The following is a 15,857-nucleotide window of genomic DNA, read 5'->3' as shown; positions in this document are numbered from 1 at the left end:
CTTTGACGTCACGACCAGAAGCTATTACAGCTCTGGGATTATTCGTGTCGCACGCCTGGCGCCTCGTGTTTCTCATTCTTCACTTGTTAAACCGTTCTGCTGTCAACCTGAAAAGCATGCGTCAAGTACAAAGTTTCACCGGCTCGGTACAGTTAGGCTAAAATGCTTGCTCAGACTGTAGTTCTAGGTTAGTAGTAGTTGGTGACTGACAGTTCCATAGGCTTCTGATAAGTTGACAAATGTCACTCCTGTCACCTTACGGGCTTCAAACACATCTTCTATAAACTGAGTGAAATTTGGCAGCTGTCCGGCACATCTTTTGCCAAGTCGAAATCCGGATTGCTGAGGAATAACTAAGGGCCAATTACAGATGATAATGATAGGTAATTTAAAACAGTGTTTCCAGCAAATGTTAATGTTAGTAGTAGTGCGACTGGTCTAAACTTCTTTGGGTTATTTCCTTTTTTGCCATGTTTCAGCAAAGTATTCACTCTGCTCTTCCTTGATATTTTGTATTTTGGCTTCTGCTCGCACAGTTGACGAAAAGTTGGAGAATCCGTTTATTTATCGTACAAACTACGATGATTTAAGCGAATGAATAAGAAAGATAGGCGATACATCTGCTGAACAAGAGGGGAGGGAGGATCAAGGAAATTATTAGAAACAACGTGAGTAGCATATAGGGTGAAGGAAAAGGACGATCCATGGTTCAACTCGAGAACATTTGTAAGCCACTTGCTGGACGAGTTCGCACTGTGCAAGTCAGTGAACTATAGGAAAGACCTACCACGGTTCAATAAAAATTTCGGAGAAATTTCCATAGCACATTTCAAAGAAACCGAATTCTGGGTGATCGACGAAATCCGAAAGACATAAAAAAGAAGGAGCACTATACAACAAATATTTAACGAATCCTAAAGCAAGACCTTACTTGCCGAGTTGTACAAAAAAGCTCTATCTTTTCATTCCACATAATATTTGATGTGTCGGCAGCTGGGCCAACACCTTGTAGATCGAGATGGCTGAAAATGCACGCTAGACTAACGCAGACGGGCGTGAAGTACTGGAACAGGCTACGTAATTAATGCTATGAAAAAAAGTACGTAGCTGGATTAATACTTATCTTTAATCAATCATTGTGGTACATCGCTCTTGACGATACACAGGAGACTTCGTAGCCATTAACTTAGCTGAAGGCTATTCTGTCTCTCGGCTAATGAGAGAGAAAGGCTTCGTACATCTAGTCGCTAGCTAGGTCGTCCGTACAACTGGGACGAGGGCTTGTTCGTATCACGAGCCCTGCCTTGTGGTGGCGCTAGGTCTGCGATCACACAGTGGCGACACGCGGGTCCGACATGTACTAAATGGACCGCGGCCGATTTAATCTACCACCTAGCAAGTGTGGTGTCTGGCGGTGACACCACATTCCTCCCCCGCAAATCGGCGAACGGTCGTGAGATAAGGCTGCCGCCCGCCGTGGGGAGGACCCCATGTTGACCGGGCCGCGCAGCTCGCCCGGCGGGCTGGTGAATGTTACACACTGCTGGCGAAGTTTCAAAAGATTCCTGAGCACAGTCAAGTGTGTCTTGTCTATCCAATATGTCTATCACTTGTTGAAGGGAGGGATTAACTAGTTTCAAAATTTCCTCCCGTATGCGAACATCAGAAACGTTTTGTGCAATTGCATCACGTACCATCGTATCTGAATAAGAAAGACCACAGTCACAGTCAAAGGCACAGTCCCTAGTAAGTCCTTGCAATGTTGCTACCCACTCCCTATTAGTCTGACCGGCCGTACGTTTCGTACGAAAAAACGTATACCGTTTTGCAACCACATTAACTGTTTCTTTGAAATAGGCATCTAAAGCAGACAAAATTTCCTTGTAGGACAGAGTTGCTACGTCGCGTCGGGGAAACAATTTCACCATCACACGGTAGGTGGACACACCGACACAAGAAAGCAAAAACGGCTGCCGCTCATTACCTTGAATTCTGTAGGCGGCGAGGTGGAAGGCGAACTGGCGGGACCATTCCTGCCAAGTCTCGTGGTTCGGGTCGTAGTGCCTAAAAGGCAGTGCAACTGCGAGTTGTGGCTGCGGTACCGGTGAAGCGGCGGCGGCCGCATCGGTTTGAATGGCACGTTGACCCTGGGCGAGCTGTCCAAGGGCATCCAATAACGCCTGCGTCTGCTGATTCTGCAAGCGATAAAATTCGGACAGTACATCTGGAGAATGTGACGAAGCCATGACACACATAAATTAGGGCAAAGTAAAACACAAGATCCTTTGTAGACTCGTCGCCATGTGATGTGTTGGCAGCTGGGCCAACACCTTGTAGATCGAGATGGCTGAAAATGCACGCTAGACTAACGCAGACGGGCGTGAAGTACTGGAACAGGCTACGTAATTAATGCTATGAAGAAAAGTACGTAGCTGGATTAATACTTATCTTTAATCAATCATTGTGGTACATCGCTCTTGACGATACACAGGAGACTTTAATTACAATCACTGTAAGGCTAATGGCGCCTTGCTAGTTCGTAGCCATTAACTTAGCTGAAGGCTATTCTGTCTCTCGGCTAATGAGAGAGAAAGGCTTCGTACATCTAGTCGCTAGCTAGGTCGTCCGTACAAGTGGGACGAGTGCTTGTTCGTATCACGAGACCTGCCTTGTGGTGGCGCTAGGTCTGCGATCACCTAGTGGCGACACGCGGGTCCGACATGTACTAAATGGACCGCGGCTGATTTAATCTACCACCTAGCAAGTGTGGTGTCTGGCGGTGACACCACAATATTAGTCAGACGATCAAAGTCATTTGTCCTGACACTCGTTGATTGTGATTGCTGAGCAACTAAAAGCGACAAAATGAAGGGTGGAACGTTAAACTTTGTCTTCATAAATTGTTTCCTAGAGGAATATCGAAACGAACTTTCTGTCTTCAATAGCCACATGAATGCAAAAGTGATACTGAGGGCGTAATTTAAAAACAAATAAATAGCCTCAATGGTCGATGGAACCATTAGATTAGCATCACAAATGATTAGAATAAACCCGCAGGTCATTCTCGTCTTTAAGAAGGATCGCGGGTCTGACGCGCAGAACTAAAACTACATTTCACGAACGCCATTCTAAATTACACAGCTCAAACATACTTTTGTGCTCTCGCATTTCCTTTTTAAAATGCAATTCGAATTCCGCAAGCGCTGATCATGAAAAATTCAGCTTGTTTCTGTTTTTGTTCTTTAGATCCAGAAAGCTATAAGCAAAGGTTCTTTGACTTCAGGAAAGGCTTGAATACAATTTTCGGAATATATTTTTAGCTCCGTAATCTAGGGGTTCCATGTGACTTGTATCTGACAGGCCCTTACTGTAAAGACCAGTAGTGACCCTGAATAACAATAGATTCACTTAAATACACATATATACAGACAAAAATTTGATAACATCTGGCAACACGACTGTCTAGAGCGAAATGTCTCAAACATAAGGCATCACGGATACGCTCAACAATCCCCAATGGGAGATTCGTAGAAAGGAACTTTGTACCGTGTATAGCTTTACTTTCACATCCAATAACCCATTTTCCAACGCTGCCATGCCGCACCCGGATTTATCCTAATAAGGAATACCCAGTTGCTGTAAATGACCGAAATCAGCAATCGAATTCATTTAATTTGAGCGGGCAATCGCATGCAATAAGCGCTCAGCAAATCCACTGCGAATCGCTCTCTAGTATACAAAGCGCACACACTGCCGTGCAATAGGAATTTTAAATTAGTAAACTAATCACTGTTGTATAAAGAAAATGTAGAGGATAATGGAACACTGTACACCGCCGCCACTTTGAGGTGACGATTATGTAACTTTACGGACTAACATGGGCAACACATCGACATAATATTGCCTAGCTGAAATATTAGCACTTATATCCACACAAAACGTCAGTTTCAGGGACATACAATGTCTACAAAAATGTATAGTGAAATATTATGGAGTAATACCTAATAAACACTGAAGACGCTTAGCTATCGTGGTGGGTGCTTTCTGAATATGTATCTATGAACATTAAACTCCTGTTTCTTTCAGCTAAACGGCTAGTTGATTACAGCACTTCTCAATATTGAAGTAGACATTGCACTTTCTGGATGACAAGCCACTTTTTCAAATGTCACACTTTTAAGTTAAGGTATCACTTTGTCCTGTACAGAAAATTACTTTTGTCACACACATGAAATTGTATAGACAGAATCATCACCGTATTTACTACTGGCAGTAACATAAAGTCAAATTATCTTTTGTCATCTTCTCCTGGTCCAGTATCTGCTACATATTACTTTTTTTAATTTAGTTGATAAATATTTATGATTGTTTGTGTAAAGTAATCTTCATGTATGAAATTAACAATGATTTATATCACGAAATTATACACCAGCTTCAATCACTAAATATTATTATGATTGCAGTATACATTTGATTGGAAAAAACACTCCTACTCAGTATGTAAATAAACACACATGACAGAAAGCTTTTGCTTCAGACAATAATAAACGTGTATAGTACTTAAATTTTACGCAGCAGTTAGGTCATGGGTTTTTCAGAAGAATAAGTTCTCCTGACATGAAGTCCACATTACACTAACTACACAAAAATAAATGCTCTCGTCTTTTGCACTGGCAGTAAGCTATCTTCAAGCCTCTAGCGAGAAATACCACAAGACGAAGAATTAGCAGCTTACGTCTGTGATTTGAAGTAATTCCATTAGTTCAATAGTATTTATTAGCTGGTACACTGTATCTTGATACAGCATAGTGTGTAAGGTTACCCGTCACTCAATAGCTTAATACTGGTAATTAATTATATCCACCTCTTCTTCTGTGGATTATCGCTTTTTAAATATACTGTGGAAATGCAAGTGCATTTATATCTTGTCTATCGGAGGCTATTCTTGCTTCCGAATTCCACCACTCACTACTACATGTGCTTCTAACTAAAGAAATTGCACAGTAGTGAGCACAGGGACATCTTCTACAACATGCGATAGAAAATTCTACATAGGTTACATTATGTAATAGTATAATTGTTTGTGCTTTGTGCCTACTTTAAACTTATCAGAATTAACATTTAAAGAGGAAAACGATCTTACATAGAATATAGCATTAACTATGGTTTTCCAGATTATTTAAACAACAAGTACTAATAAACAAAAACGTTCCACAGTATTGTTTTATAGTATTTGTTGTTTAAAATATTGGTTTTATTTTTGCCCCAAATGACTACTATCCTTTCGAAGTATGGAGTTATATATGAATTTTTATCCTTCACAGGAAATGTGTACTAAGTATTTATTCAAATATATCACACTTTGACTGTCTTCATATCTACTTGTTAAGATGCATCATCTCATTCGTTTCTGCTACAACCCTACTTTAAATGCATACAGATTTCATTAAAAAACCTTCAGCATTTCAAAAACCACCAATAAATTGTATATCACAATAATTTCAATCTTACCCTAAGAATCTGAAAATTAAAAAAAATTTTTTTTTTACTTACAAGTTTTTACAAAAACAGTTAAATGGAAATTATGGAAAAATCCTTTGAACATCTTTGTAAAAAGTGTTGTTACACTTTCAGTTATTTGTCTAACACAATAATCATCCCTGCCATTATATTTACTATTTATTTCTATTAATCATACGACCACAGTTTCAAAACTAAACTACATTTTACATAGCTGTAACAGTATTTAATTTATACACAGGTAATCACTCAGTTAATATCGCTTTAATTTCTATTTCAGTTAATATTCATGAGATGTTAACCATCATATAGTCATGTAGATTCCTCGAAGTGCCTTTTTACTAGGCAGCTCACCAAATTTTAAATATTTGTTTATCTTGAAAGTCGTGTCTTCCTTAGTAATTTTTTTTTATGTAGGTTTTCTTTTAATTTTGTCACTGTCAGGTTAATTATTTTTTCTCTTATGCATTTTAATGTCCGCTATATTCCTAATTACATACTTATTCCTCGATTTAAGAAATATTAAATAGTAGGCCTGGGGATGTGGTATATTTGCCACCTCAAAGGCACCTAAGTATACATGAAAAAATTTTGATATTTTAGCAGTAATTTCTTTGGATTTCTCATGGGACTTCACCAACACGAGATCTCCAAACTGTATTTTTGCTAACAGTCCCTGTTCATCATGTTTCTTCTTTCTCTTTGTCATTTATTTTTCCATATGTTCCTTAATCAACTTCTTTTCAGTTCCTGGCTGGAAATATAACATTCTGTAGGTGTATGTATGGAACTTTCATGGCTTAGAGTGTTTAATATTTTTTCATATCGGACATATATTTTCCTTAGTTACTATGTTTCTGATAACAGAATGTCTGGCACAGCCTAATAATCTCATTCATACAACATTCTGCCAGATTATTCGCTGCAATGTAAGCAGTTATATACTTTAGTACTACTCCCTGATCTTGCATACCACTCTCAATTTCTTGAAAATAAACTGAGAGCCATTATCAGATAAGATGGCTTCAGGTTTGCCTACTTTAATGAAACATTCTTGAATCATCTTATTACTCATTGCTTTGCCAGTGGCTTTTCTCACATGATAGAGTCTAATAAATTTCGAGAATACATCAATTGTTACTAGACTGTAACAAACCCCTGGTTGCCCTGGGTGATAGGCCAAGGAAACCCAAAGTTACTAAATGTGAAATACCATTGGACAATATAGATTGCATGGGATCTTTACTCTTTTGATTGGGTATTTTGGCCTTTGACGCAAGTTTCAGGTCTTTATCTGCTCGTGTACTCTCCTCACCATATTATTAAAATATAGTGATTGCATCGATTTTTCCACATCCTTTGTACTCCCACATTACCATAAGTCAAATGGATGCATTGAATTAAGTGACTACATGTTCATCTGGCCAACATAATCTCCCCACATTAGATGCTTCATCTTTTCTTCTGAAGAGTATGTCATTAAAAATGCAGTAATACTTTGACACTTTATTATTCCCCTTTCTTATAAGTTCTGATTTTACTAATGTCAGAAATGAATCGTTACTCTGTTTACTTCTCAAACTTCTACAAATAATTTTGATTTCTTTTTGTGTCTTAATTTTTTTCTATATACTACATTCTATTACACCCTTCTGTACCCACTCCATCTTAATTGTTTTTCATTCGTATTGGTAACCTTGACAAGGCTTCATATACCATATACTATTCCCCATTCAAATATTTTATTTCAAACTGTTATAGATATAATACTATCTTGTTCATATCTCATGTAGAAGTTTACATTTAGTAAGGAATATTAATACTTGATTATCAGTATATATTATTATCTTATGTCCTCACAAAATGTTGTAAAATTTCTTAAATGCTAGTTATTTTAAGGCCTACCATTTCAAGATGGTGTAGTTCTGTTCACACTTATTTAATATTCTACTAGCAAAGGCTATGGATTTCTTTCTTCCTTACCATCCTTAGGAAGCGTCTGAAATAAATGTGCCCCTAAATCATACACATTGTTATCAGTTTCAAGGCAAAATAGTAGGCCTAGATCTGGATGACTCAAAAAACTTCTCTCACTCAGTTTTTCTTTCATTTGTGCGAGTGCTTCCTGACATTCTGGTGTCCAAACAAACACCTTATCTTTTTTAATAAGCCATTAAGTGTAACTTCTGAAATTTTCCTGGCTTATTTCTTCTTCTAATAATTTTCAGTTTTGCTGCTGGATCCCGTCGACATTCTGCCACGGTATTTTGGCCCAGAGATACCCGGCTATCGCCAGGTGAGCAAACAACTACTGAAGAGCTCAGGCGCATTCACAGTATTTATGCCGAATCTCATGCATACAGAGTGGCCGGCATCTTTCGGCGCAGGCGTCAGGTGATGACATGTACGGGACAGTTGAGTCGTGTGTGCTGGTGCTGCCTTCAGTGGTGGAAGTAAGAGATGATCTAATCACTGAGTATCAAATGGGCCCATCGATTTCGCTGTGACTGGAAATTTTAATTATTCTATTCCAATTTTTATCCAGTTGAAAGCCGTTGTCACGATTTATAATGTTATTGGCAAGACATATTTCCACTGATTCTTTGATTACTGAATCCCACAAACTGGAAATTGGAGCTAAAATTTTTGTTGTATTTTATTCCACCGAGTGCCCCACATAAATCTGCTACTGCTGATTTGAATGGTAGCTGAAGACGGGTGTATCTTTCGTGTTCTGTACAATGCTCCTGGGCAGTTCATGTTGTCTGACCTATACGTGCAGCACCACACTCACAGAGAATTTCGCAAACGCCCGTTTTTTTTTTTTTTTTTTTAGTTGTAAGTCGTCTTTAACAGCTGCAACCACGGCCGGGCTCTTTGCTGGTGGACGAAAGATAACCTTGATTTTAAATTTCCTAAGCAAGCTACCTATTTTAGAAGACACATTCCTGGCATATGGAAGGCAGAGAGTTGATTTATAGTCGTCGTCAGTGTCCTCAGTAAATTGCTTCCTGTTAGCATAGCTGTGCACTTGCACTTGAAGTGATGCCATTCTCATTAAAACCCTTGTCCAACTGTTCAAATTCTGCGTGGAAGTTTTCATCGTCTGATACAGCGTGCACCTGATTCATTAAGGTACTAAGAACACCGGCGTTTATGTGGGGTGATGATAGCTAGGCATATGGAGATGTAGACCTGTGTGCGTGGATTTTCTGTACACTGAATTTCCCAATGACCATCATTTTTACGGCACACTAGCTCTTCCAGAAAGGGTAAATTCTCATCTTTCTCAATTTCCATTGCAAACTTGATGTTTTCATATAATGAGTTTAAGTGGCAAAGGAATTTCTCCAGTTCTTGTCTGCCTTCTTATTGTAACTTATTCAGTGCTGACCTAACGGCCTTATTCGAACATACCCCCTCCTCAACCTACTTCTTATTTAATAACGAATTATTTGAACAAACAGGGCGCTATACAGCATGTTCTATAGGGCATGTTCGTTTATTTGGATAGATGCGTATGGTGCCTGAAGATGGCATAATGACATGCTGAAACTGGAAGCCTTCACAATCAAATAAAATAATATCTTTAGTTAAGTGGCTGTTGGTGAATTTTATTGACATTGACGTTTACTTAACCAGCTGATGTCCCTGTCCATGATGGACCAACAGAAATCGCGAAGAATTGTTCCGGGTGACATGGCGCATGTTTATCCATAAAAATTCCATCGTTGTTTGGGGACATGAAGTTCACGAATGGCTGAAAATGGTCTGCAAGTAGCAGAAAACAACCATTTCCAGTCAATGATCGGTTTAATTGTACCAGAGGACCCAGTCCACTCCACGTAAACACAGCCCGTACCATCATGGAGCTACCACCAACTTGCACAGTGCGTTCTTGACAGCTTGGGTCCATGGCTTCGTTGGATCTGCGCCACACTCGAATCCTACCATCAGCTCTTACCAACTGAAATCGGGACTCTTCTGACCAGGCCACTGTTTTCCGGTCTTCTAGGATCCACTCGATACGTCACGAGCCCAGGAGAGACGCTGCAGGCGATGTCGTGCAGTTAGCAAAGGCACTCGCATCGGCCGTCGGCTGTCGTAGACTATTAACGCCACAGCACTGTACTAACGATTACGTTCGTCATACATCTCGCTTTCATTTTTGCGGTTATTCCACGTAGTGTTGCTTGTCTGTTAGCACTGGCAACTCTGCGCAAACACCACTGCTCACGGTCGATAAGTGAAGGCCATCGGCCACTTCACTCAGCATGGTGAGAGGTATTACCTGGAATTTAGTATTCTCGGCATATCCTTGACACTGTGGATCTTGGAATATTGAATTGCCTAACGTTTTCCGAGATTGTCCCATACGTCTAGCTCCAACTATCATTCCGCGTTCAAAGTCTGTTAATTCCCGACATACGGCTACAATCAAGTCAGAAACCTTTTTACATGAATCGCCTCAGCACATATGACAGCTCCGCCAGAGCATTGTCCTTTTATACCTTGCGTACGCGATACTGCTGCCATCTATATATGTGCATCTCGCTATCCCATTACTTATTTTTTTCACCTCAGTGTACTGCGAAACACATTCCTTATACCGAAAGAATGCTCATTGCTCTCAACTCCCCCCGCCCCCTCCCCACCTCACTGTGTCTTAGTTACCTAGCATACGTATAATTGTGACTGTCTTTCGCTACTCAATTTAGAATGGCAGAATTTATTTACGTTACCAATACTGCGCCCTCACATAGCAAGCGCTAGGGACCTTAATTATGACATAACAGTTCATCTATTCCCTGTGTTGTTTCTAGGGGACGTACTCGTTTCTTAGCCAAGCAGCACGTTGCTCGGCACTCAGACAGCCGAGGGAAGCTCTGAGCTGCGGCTATTCTGGTGCTGTCCATGTTGTAACTGTAAATAGAGCAACTCTGTGCAGAAAATTTACATAATCAGACGCAGATCGCACAACTTTTCGTCTCTTACATAGTTACCTTTCTATTCTAAAGTAGTACTGAAAGTACAAAATAAAGTCAATACTCTGTCTTTGTACGTACATTAGATGTGTTGTGCGCAAGTGGACGGGGAGGTCAACATTTCCTTCAAAGCTACAGCAACTGCAACGAACGTAACACCGCAGATACCACATAATGTTAAGGATACAATACTACTGTTAATTACGTAAGACGCGTGGAGATATACACGCAAATTCCTGATAAGTGTTTCTGAAAACCTATGTGTTTGATCTTTCTATGTAGTTACGAAAACAATAATAGGACATTAGATATATTTTAGCGGACGTGGTATGACACGCTACTACATCATTATACACGTGAATCGCAGATAAAACAGGTATCGCAGAACTGAAAAGTATTATAAAAATATAACAATAAGAGGCGATCAAAAAGTTTTCTTTCGAAAGCCATACACTCCAGAATCGGTACGCCAATCAGGCAAAATCACCCTGCGCATTGAGGCAATCACCCACCGATGCTCAAGGTTCAAGTCACCCATTTGGTAAAACACTGTGTCCTGCTGCTTGTAGAAGTCCGAAACTGCGTGCTGTACATCCTCGTCCGACAGGGATTGTCGACTCTTCAAGGCCTTATTAAGGGAGCACAGACGTGATAATTGCGCGGGGAGAGATTAAGACTATGGCGCGTGTGCTAATGTGTCACCCACTTGAAATGGCGTAACTTCTGCGTTATGGCACTTACGATATAGGGAGGTGAGTTATCATGAAGCAGCAGCACTCCTTGTCGCGCACCACTCCACCGCGCTTTTTTTCGGCAGACATGCTGCCCCATACACATTCTTCATTCTCCGATGGATCTCTACCTGTATTTGTCCTTTGGCAGCCAAGGAAACAACAGCATCTGTCTGAGATTACAAAATGGTAGATATCGAAATAGATGACAGAGGGATAGAAAAACAATTAAAATCGCTCAAAAGAGGAAAGCCCGCTGGACCTGATGGGATACCAGTTCGATTTTACACAGAGTACGCGAAGGAACTTGCCCCCATTCTTGTAGCGGTGTACTGTAGGTCTCTAGAAGAGCGTAGCGTTCCAAAGGATTGGGCACAGGTCATCCCTGTTTTCAAGAAGGGACGTCAGACAGATGTGCAGAACTATAGACCTATATCTCTAACGTCGATCAGTTGTAGAATTATGGAACACATATTATGTTCGAATATAATGACTTTTCTGGAGAATAGAAATCTACTCTGTAGGAATCAGCATGCGTTTCGAAAAAGACGATCGTGTAAAACCCAGCTCGCGCTATTCGTCCACGAGAGTCAGAGGGCCATAGACACGGGTTCCCAGGTAGATGCCGTGTTTCTTGACTTCGATACAGTACCCCACAGTCGTTTAGTGAACAAAGTAAGAGGATATGGACTGTCAGACCAATTGTGTGATTGGATTCAAGAGTTCCTATATAACAGAACGCAGCATGTCATTCTTAATGGAGAGAAGTCTTCCGAAGTAAGAGTGATTTCAGGTGCGCCGCAGGGGAGTATCGTAGGACCGTTGCTATTCACAATATACATAAATGACAGTGTGGATAACATCGGAAGTTCACTGAGGCCTTTTGCGGATGATGCTGTAGTAGGTATATCGAGAGGTTGTAACAGTGGAAAATTGTACTGAAATGCAGGAGGATCTGCAACGAATTGACGCATGGTGCAGGGAGTGGCAATTGAATCTCAATGTAGGCAAGTGCTGCGAATACATAGAAATAAAGATCCTTTATCATTTATCTACAATATAGCAGGTCAGCAACTGCAAGCAGTTAATTCCATAAATTATCTGGGAGTAAGCATTAGGAGTGATTTAAAATGGAATGATCATATAAAGTTGATCGTCGGTAAAGCAGATACCACACTGAGATTCATTGGAAGAATCCTAAGGAAATGCAATCCGAAAACAAAGGAAGTAGGTTACAGTACACTTGTTCGCTCACTGCTTGAATATTGCTCACCAGTGTGGGATCTGTACCAGATAGGGTTGATGGAAGAGAGAGAGAGAAGATCCAACGGAGAGCAGGGCGCTTCGTTACAGGATCATTTAGCAATCGCGAAAGCGTTATGGAGATAATAGATAAACACCAGCCGAAGACTCTGCAGGAGAGACGCTCAGTAGCTCGGTACGGGCTTTTGTTGAAGTTTCGAGAACATACCTTCACCGAGGAGGTATATTGCTCCCTCCTACGTATACCTCGAGAAGAGACCATGAGGATAAAATCAGAGAGATTAGAGCCCACACAGAGGCATACCGACAATCTTTCTTTCCACGAACAATACGAGACTAGAATAGAAGGCAGAGCCGATAGAGGTTCTCAAGGTACCCTCCGCCACACATCGTCAGGTGGCTTGCGGAGTTCGTCCTGTTTGGACGCATTTGATAATAACGTCGTCATGGTTCACGTTTCTGCATTTACTCCACATACGGCGGAAAGACACGAATTATACACGACTTTTTTGCCTACATGTCGGTGCTGGTACAGGATGAATACTAATAAAACCGACAAACTGAAGGGATGGTTTCCTGACTGGAAGTGAAGGAAGAAAAGGACCTATAAACATGTGTCCGAAAATAGAATGTGTGAGTGCAACGACAATAAAACGTCCCGGGAGGAGTAAAGAACTGCATCGCATCCACTCCACAACAAACCTTCAACGTGGCCTCCATAAGATACAATACACGCGTTCGTACATGCCTGTCATGCTGCATACACATAATCGTTCTTTGGCTTACACCATGAGGAGGGTCACTTGCCTGGAGCTTGTACTAAGATTGGTCTGAATATCCTGTAGAACCTGGCCCTCCACATCTGCTGAACGCACATTCCGCCGCTTCCCTGCACATTTGTGTCTCCGAAAGAACCCGTGATCACATGAACGCCCAAAAAGAGCTCAAAATGGTGTGTGATGTGGTTGGTGTCTGTGAGGGTACTTGTTTTGGTACAGCCGTGCAGCCTCCTCTTGATCGTTTCTATCTACTTGGCCGTACACAAACACCATCTCGGCTTGTTTCCGACATGAACACCGGACCACTCTGATGCTTAAACTACGTCAATCACACACAAGGAACACGGCACGTGGTCATAAGAACTTTCATTCGTCAGCGTCATCTATCGTGGCAACGATGCATTTCCGGACACATGTTCATAGGACCTGTTTTTCCTCCATTTCCAGTTGGGAATCAGTCCCTGCAGTTTGTCGGTTTTATTGATTTTCACCCAGTATACCCGTATCGGAGTCGCGCTTCGTTGCATACACACTGCAGCAACACCCTCAAATGGGGACTTTTTGAGCGCCTTTAGCAGTGTTTCTGGAAAAAGATTATGACCATCTGTCTCTACAATACGCATACCTGTTCACCGAGCAAAGCAATTGTACCCTACTTTATGTTGTTCAGAATTTATTAAAAAAATGTTTCTCGAGACATAGTGGCAGCAAAATTCACAGTGATCCAGCGAAGGTATTTTACTTTTATTGCAAGACTGTGATCTTGAAAATGGTCATTAGTAATCGAAATTTATTACCTGGTGTACACTATTGTTGTCCGTGGCTGCAATAAACATAAAGAAATGTTTTAGTATTTTTTTGTTCATAAGCTTGTTTCATAATTTCTCCAGAAAATGTGAGTAATATATTAAATTGGTGACCTGGAAAGCATCATATAGAGGCACAAATAGTTGTAGGTAACTAGCATAATGTTCCTACGTCAAAAGTTATTGCATTACCAGAGAAAGTCGGGAACGAGCTATTTTTCATAATGTCGTAATTATTTCAAGAGACAGCCAATTACATGGTGTATAGAAATAGTTTTGAAAGGGTTCTACTGTTGTAAAGATAATTCGAAATTTTTAAGGGTTCTACTGTTGTAAAGATAATTCGCGATTTTTATGATCAGTTGTTCCCTTAATAAGAGAAAGTAATTAATTTGTGCGTGTTTACTAATCATTAAGCTGAGAAATTTGCAACAGGTTTAATCCGTCCTCAATTTGCTATCGAGCGCTTACGTTTCGGCATGTATGAGAGGAGACAGAACAAAGCGTTAGAGATATGTACATAAACCGCTCTTGCACATACGCCAGAACGTTACGAAATTGCAGGACGGAAGTCAGTACCGCTGAGGTCTCTCGACCGCCGAGGCTACTGGAGCTAACAACGTGATTAGAGGCCAAGCACCAAGTGCCCATGACGTCACGCCCGTACCGACCGATAAAGGGTCATAGTGGAGGGGGTGTCCTGGGAATCCTGTGACCACGACAGAGGACCTCATTAACCACCTCCAGTCTCAAAGGACCACCCGAGGTACGGGAAGTGCATTAGCAGGCGAACCTAGTTGAACGCTGTTATTAGGGAAAACAAATAATGAGATTACGCTCTGCTCCTGCTACCGCGAAGGAATCTGTCCGAGAGCTGCAGGTTTCCAGTGCATTCCTCCTCCGTCCCAAATCACTTCAAATGAAAATTAAAAAGTAATTAAGTAACGAAAAAATAATTGTTCGGACATAATGTTCTCACGGTAGTTTTACTTTTTGCATTCTGCTGGCAATTACTTGTCGGTCACACAACTGCGAATAGTATTTCCTGCCTCAACAAATATCACTTAGTACGTCTGATGTAAGGTGGTCGTAGTATAAACGAGATAGATGTTGTCTGCCCAAGACAAAACACAGATTCTGAAATTTACACGTGATGCAATGTTTCATGCATCTCGTGCGAGGACTGAGAGTGCAGCAATAGAGAGAGCGGATGTAAAAACAGTGGAGCTTCCCACGTCATTGATGAGAACGACTAATATCGGCTATGTTTAACCCTTGGGCTGACTGACGTCGGCTGAAGGTAACGCAGGAAGTTCCGTACATTTCTGAAGATATGTGGTGCACTAACTGCGTCATGCCGATAGGTAGGCCAATGAACAATCAGCAGATCATTGGATCACTGATAGTCCAAAAATATACAGTGTTCAAGTGTAGTAGCAAAACAGATTAAAATCTTGTCACTAAATCGCTTTCAACTTTCGTGAAGATTACATCCTCCCCAGAAATAAAATCCCGAAGGATTGTAAACTGGGAGGATGTCTTGAACAAAATATACGATTACCTGATAACGATTGGGGTGCAAATTATTTATAATCTAGACGGCAAAGAGAATATTAGCATTCGAGACTGTACTGATATTTCAGCAAGACGGGGCAATACTACGCACTCAACACACAAACCTGTAACAAGCTACTGAGGTTTTTTCCCTGTGGATCAACTTTAAGGACATGAGACACTTAAAGAATACCCACAACTTGTGACAATTATTGAAGA

This window comes from Schistocerca piceifrons, chromosome 1 (assembly GCF_021461385.2).
Source record: "Schistocerca piceifrons isolate TAMUIC-IGC-003096 chromosome 1, iqSchPice1.1, whole genome shotgun sequence".
Classification (NCBI taxonomy): domain Eukaryota; kingdom Metazoa; phylum Arthropoda; class Insecta; order Orthoptera; family Acrididae; genus Schistocerca; species Schistocerca piceifrons.
Note: the sequence above shows the minus strand (reverse complement) of the source record.